The sequence below is a fragment of the Hippopotamus amphibius genome, chromosome 7 (assembly GCF_030028045.1).
Source record: "Hippopotamus amphibius kiboko isolate mHipAmp2 chromosome 7, mHipAmp2.hap2, whole genome shotgun sequence".
NCBI classification, from domain to species: domain Eukaryota; kingdom Metazoa; phylum Chordata; class Mammalia; order Artiodactyla; family Hippopotamidae; genus Hippopotamus; species Hippopotamus amphibius.
In genome coordinates, this window is record NC_080192.1 from 104,904,521 (window position 1) to 104,911,245 (window position 6,725).

The following is a 6,725-nucleotide window of genomic DNA, read 5'->3' on the forward strand; positions in this document are numbered from 1 at the left end:
AAGGTTCTATGATGAATGTTATGTTGTTAAAAAAAATCCTGTTTCCCAAGGCATCATATAAAATGAGTAACTTTATATCCTCATTAGCAAGTAGGTAGTAAAGTTTCAAGGTGATTGTATCTATATGCAAATATATCAAGTATTTCTTTTGAAATCTGTTTCAGAAGTAATTATATTTGGGATGCTGAGTGTATATGCTCCCTTTCTTTTTTTTTTTTTTTCATTTTCACCAAGAACTTTATTGAACAACATATTCACCCTTTTCTTCCACTACTTTTGCCATTTTTCAGTCAAATTCATAATTCTATCTTCCCAAGCTTTTTATCTTTTTGAGCAAAGACCTGTTCCAGGTGCCTTTTACAGTCTTCCAGGGAATTGAAATTTTTTTCCATTAAGAAAGACCTAAATAATAGAAATCTGAAGGTACAATGTCTGGTGAATACAGCAGATGAATCAGAACTTACCAGGCAAGGTGTAACAGTTTTTGCATGGTCGTCAAAGAAACACGCGGTCTTGCGTTATCCTGATGGAAGATTATGCGTTTTCTGTTGACTAATTCTGGACAGTTTTCATCGAGTGCCGCTTTCAGTTGGTCTAACTGGGAGCAGTACATATTGGACTTAATTATTTGGTTTTCTGGAAGAGGCTTAAAATAGAGGACTCCCTTCCACTGCCACCACATACACATCATCACCTTCTTTGGATGAAGACTGGCCTTTGGTGTGGTTGGTGGTGGTTCATTTTGCTTGCCCCAAGATCTCTTTATTCCACATTATTGTACAGTATCCACTTTTCATCATCCATCATAATTTGTTTTAAAAACGGAACATTTTCATTACATTTCAGTAGAGAATCGCATGCAGAAATACGGTCAAGGAGGTTTTTTTTTCGCTCAACTTACATGGAACCCAAACATCAAAGTAATTAACGTAACCAAGCTGGTACACATGATTTTCAAGGCTTGATATGGATATTTTGAGTATGTTGGCTATCTCTCGTGTGATATAACATTGATTGTTCTCAATTAATGTCTTGATTTGATCTCTACCAACTTCAACTGGTCTACCTGACCATGAAGCATTGTCCATTAAGAAATCACCAGCATGATACTTCGAGAACCACTTCTGACACATTCGATCAGTCACAGCACCTTCTCCATACACTGCACAAATCTTTTTGTGCATTTCAGTTGCATTTTTTACCTTTCAAAATTGGAAGTGTTTGTATTGGTTCCTAAAGTCAGGGTTGGTTTGTTACCAAAGAGCCTGCCACTGGTTGTACCAAATGAAGGAGCACTGGTTGTGCTGGTTCCAAATGTAGTAAGCTTGTTATTGCCAAACAGGGTTGAACCAATAGCACCAAATCCAGTACTGGTCTGACCAAAGAGACCTGTTCCTGTTCCAAATGCTGTCCCAGTGCTGGTGTTTGTAGCTGTCCCCAAAAGACCTCCTGGCTGTGAGGCTTGAGTTACTCCAAATAAACCCATGGTGTTGGTGCTTGGCTGTCCTAGTGTGCTGGTATTACTAAAGGAAAAGCCAGTGGTCTGGGTGGTTATGGCCTGGGCAAATGGTTTGCTACAGAGGCTGATAGTCTGCTGATTCTGTTGACCAAAGAGACCACCTGGATTTTTTCCAAATCCAGTTGTACAAGTTCCAAAGGCTGTTTTGTTCTGACCATATGCAAAGCCTGAATTCACAGTGGAAGAGCTGAAGAGTCCTGTTGCACTGGAGGTGGCCGGAGAAGACCAAAACAAGTCAGTCGTGGTACCTGCTCCCACCTGGTTCTGTGGGCCTTTCTGGTTGGCCTGATAATGCTCTAAACGAAACTCCTCTAGTGACTTGCTTTCATATTCTTTCATAGCAGTGATACACTGGTGCTTGGTACTGATGTTTGTGCTAACTCCAGCTTTAACCATAGTATCTGTGGGAAGACATTCTGGAACCTTTTTGAAACATTGAAAATGTTGAAGTATGTGGGCCGAGCGATGGGATTCAGAATGTCCTGCTTGAGCAGTGGAGGAGCTGAGGGTGCGGGACGTGGAGACTAATATCACCCTGTTTGGTCCTGAAGGATGGCTGGTTAGCCAAAGACGGGTAAGATTCCTCAGAGGAGGAACAACCTAAGACAGGCACAGCCGCAGAGGGGCCAACAGGGGTGGTGCATAGAACCTTCCTTATATCACCGTGTTTGGCCCTGGAGGATGACTGGTTAGCCAGAGACGGGTAAGATTCCTCAAGGGAGGAACAACCTAAGACAGGCACAGTCGCAGAGGGGCCAGCACGGGTGGGGCACAGACCCCCAATATCTGAGAGAGGTCTCCTGCCCCCAGGGCTGTTTTGCTCTCCACCCCCAGCTCAAATCCACACCTGCTCAACTCGGACCCAGGAAGTAAACAAAGATAATTGCCTCAGTCATGTGAGGCCTTTGATTGTTTATGAGTGTAACCTGAGAATGTAAGCCCACGAACTCAATAAAAGCAGCCTGGGATGAGTCAGCGGGGCTCTTGATCCGAGAGGTCTTGAGCCCCCCGGTCCCACTTTTCTCTTCAGTCTGTGTCTGTGTCTTCTTCAAGCTTGCGGCACCCGTCACTCACCTCGAGTCGCCGAGCTGGTCTCGGCAAGTATCTGTACCAGTTGGAGGGTTAAACTTAACAGTAGTCCCAGTAGAAGCAGCTGTAAAACTACTTGGCCCAAAGAGAGAGCCAGATGTGCTACCAAAAGGATTAGAGGTGGTATTTGTAGTTCCAAAAAGTCCCCCGCTGCTGGTACTTGTTCCAAAATTCCCAAAGCCTGTTGGTTTGTCTTATGCAAAGGCATTGTTTTGGGATGAGAAGAGACTGGTCCCTGTGCTTGCAGTTCCAAACAAGCTATTTGATGTTCCTGTTGATGTGCCAAACCCAAAGCCACTGCTTGTGGAGGTAGCTGGCTGGCTAAGTGCACTGGTACCAAATAAGCCTCCTGGTTTGGTCTGTGAATTTCCAAACAGGCCTCCGGTATTGTTGCTAGAACCAAATGCAGATGTTCCAAACGCCCCTCCACTAGTCGTGCCAAATCCAGTATCCTGCCCAAATGTCGAAGTTGTGCCAAAGCCGCCGGTGCCACCCCCAAAGGATGTTCCAAATGACTTATTAAACATCTTCAAAATCTTCAGAAAGCTCGGTGCGGTGGGGCAGAAGTGTCAGGAGTGAGAACCTAGGCCCGTCTGCCGCCCGCCGCTCAGAGAGCAGCGCGCGGCCTCCACGAAACCGTCACCACCGCCACCAGGATACCAATCCCACTTCGGGGGCAGGTGCAGAGAGCCGACCCGCCTTTCTTTTTATATGTATATATTATCTTTAAGTAGCATTGGCAATGGCACTGAGGTTACAGATAATAGGTCCAAGTGTTTTCTTTTTTTTTCCTTTCTTTTTTGACGTACTTAGCAAAGCAATAACATTGGGCATATCGTAAATGGCCAAGTATTTTAGTTTAATCATACACTTTTTCTCATATTTGTGTGGTGATATAATTATTAATGCCTCTATGGCTTATATATTTTGCAGAAATTATCTTTCATTTATCACATACATAACCACAGCCTTCCTCAATAGAAGGACAGAAAAGCAAAAGAAAGCACACAACCAGTAGGTTTTATTGTTCATATCTTCTCATCAGTTGCCTATTTTTATATACACACATGAATCCCATTTTAGCTGATATGCCTGTTCCTTTGCTTAGCTGGGAAATAAATTCACTGTAAAGCGATAAAGAGTAAACAACCACTCCCAGGTAGTATTTTCCACTTTGATAAGAGCTTTCAACATCTTGATCCAATGGAGCAATCCAAATTTGTTCCATTTTTGGGTCAAAATGCTGCTTTTTTGTTACTTGTTTGTTTTACTGGCGGGCCTCTGCTGTACAGCCAAAACAAAATCATCTGTTTGCCTCTAACAATGGTTAAACTGACAGGCCCTTTCCAGAATATCCAGGTCCAGCTGTCATGTAATCGTGGGCTATCCAGCCCCTTTCTGAAATTTTGGGGCAAGGAAATTCACTGCTTCATGAGGAGACCATTTTTTTCTTAGCTTATGGAGATATAATTAACATATAACATTGTGTGAGTTTAAGGTGCACAATGTAACTGGAGTGCAGATCATTTTTGACTCACCCTTGCATATTGTAGAATGACTACCACAATAAGGTTAATTAACACATCCACCACCTCACATAATTAGCCTTTTTCTGGGTAAGAACATTTACGATTTACTCTCTTAACAACCTTCAAACATATAATACAGTATTAATAATAGTGACCATATTGTCCATTAGGCCCCCAGAAATAAATCCCTCTTATAACTGCAAGTTTGTACCTTTTGACCAATATCTCCACATTTCTCCCACCCTGTACCCTCTGGCAACCATTAATATACTCTTTGTTTCTATGAATTTGGCTTTTTTTGGATTCCACATTTAAGTGAGCTCATATGGTATTTGTCTTTTTCTGTTCAGCTTATTTCACTTAGCATAATACCCTCAAGGTCCATCCATGTTGTCACATATTGCAGAATTTCTTTCTTTATCCATTTATCTGTCAATAGACACTTAGGTTTTATTCATCTCCTAGCTATTGTGAATAATGCTTCAATAAACATGCAGTGCAGATATCTCTTTAAGATAGTGACTTCATTTCCCTCAGATGTATACCCAGAAGTGACATTGCGGGATCATATGGTAGCTCTATTTTTAATTTTTGGGAAACCTCCATACTGCTTTCCACAATGGCTGCACCAATTTACCTTCCCACCAACATTGTACAGGGTTCCTTTTTTTTGAGGAGACTATTCTTAATTCTAGACAGTTTTAGGTTAAAAGTTACTGTTTTAATCCTAATAGCTTCTTCTCTGTAATGTCTCCATTCATTCTTCTTGTTCCCTGGTGAGCTGCACAGCCCTGGCTTAAATGTGTGAGCTTGGGCTTGAAAACAGCTCGCTTTGCTCCTCAGCACATCTCCTCCCTGAGCCTAGCAGTCTCCTTTTACAGAGCTTCCATTCTAGCACCCCACTTCCAGCCTTTACCAGCTAGTCTTTGCTCTCCCCTAGATGCACTCAAGGATGTTTAGGTTTCCTCTAAAGTGACAGAAATGAAGCAGCAAAGAAAGAGAAATAGAGAGGGAGACAGGGAGAGAAAGGCACGTACGATGGATGCTTGTAGAGAAACAGAGAGAGAGACAGAGACAGCAGAAGGCAGATGTTCCAGAAAGGAAGAGCATAGCCAGGGGCTGGGTTGGCACGTGTGTACATTCCCATAGGCTTCTGGGTCTTGATATTTTACTTCTTTTAGTGAAGCCCCAGGTCAATGTATTTTGGCAATCTCATAACACTGTTGATTTGCATTGAGTATTAGCCGAAACAACACCCCTCTTTTTTTTTTTTAACAAACACAATCGTACTTAACATTCTTTGTGATCTGACTCTGTGCCTGAACAAAATTTAGACTCATTTAATCCTGCAACATTCATAAAAGATCATACTCTCTTTATTAAATCAATTTTACAGATGAAGAAACTGAGACACAAAGAGGTTAAGCAACTTGCTCCTGTGTACACAGTGAGTAAATGGCACAGAAAACATTCCAGCTTGTCCTGTGCTTGTGCACGCACAGCTTTGATGAAGTGTACTTTTAATGAAAACAAGAGTACATTTTACTCTATTCATTTTCTTTTTTGATAAACTTGGCCCATTGTTTCATCCTATCATTTTTAACCTTAACTAGATTTCAGTGTTGTCTTTTCCTCTGTTTCTCTTAAAAGCAAATAAAAGGATATCACTTTTTCCTCATCCAAAGCATTCAAGCAGGTAAGCAGAATGGTCAAGGATGGAATACAATGGTTTATGCTGTGAGCCTTTTTTCCAAGTGATATTGACTCGTGTGTCTATACCCTTTTAGATCAAGACATTTACTTATTTTAATGTAATCTAGAATTAATTAGCATCCAGTTATACTTTTCCATCTTATTATCCAGGATAATATAATACTCTATTTCTAATACTCGGCTGTGTTCATTTATACCAACTATTTCTATTCTAATGGTTTACCAGGAGCCCTATCAAATTATTTGAGTAAAATTATGTACGCTCGAGTATCTCCCAAGTAGTTTCAATGGGATAATTTTCCAAGGTAATTGACATTTCGATGATTTTGAATTATGTAAAATAGTTTTCTACAATTAGAAATTCTTCATCTGCTCCTTAAAATATAGATGTAAATATATAGTTAAAGATCAGTGTGTATGTGTATGTGCACACATGTATATATGTTTATATATGAAAAATTTAGATATGTATACTTAAGACAACATTATAAAATTTTAATTTTGGAAATAGAAATTTGTTTATAGTATTATAGTTCTAATCTTGGAAAATTTTCAGAGCTCAAGTAGTGAAAGTAGCTTAAGTAGTGAAGAATAGTATTTCCATCACTTTTCTACCTTCTAGAATCATCCATGTTCTGATTTTATATCATAGTGAATACACAGCCCTTTTCCCTTTGAGGGAAGCTCAGGTAGTAAGGAAGTGAGTTGAATTTCCAAATCAAAGTATAGGCTGTTTTAATCGTCTGCCTTTACCTCTCAGTTTCTTTCCAAATGGACTGTTAGAAAGTAGAATTAAAAATTATGCATATTGCAGCAATACTGAATCCCTGGCTTTCTGTGGGGGTATTTGGAAAACTCATTGTCAGTAAGGTAAG

At 40.5% G+C, this 6,725-nt stretch overlaps 1 pseudogene; it reads right to left on the reverse strand.

Moving 5' to 3' along the window:
- Window positions 1-1,198: 1,198 nt before the first annotated feature.
- On the reverse strand, window positions 1,199-3,135 carry LOC130857674 (nuclear pore complex protein Nup98-Nup96-like; annotated as a pseudogene).
- Between the last annotated feature and the right edge of the window lie 3,590 nt (window positions 3,136-6,725).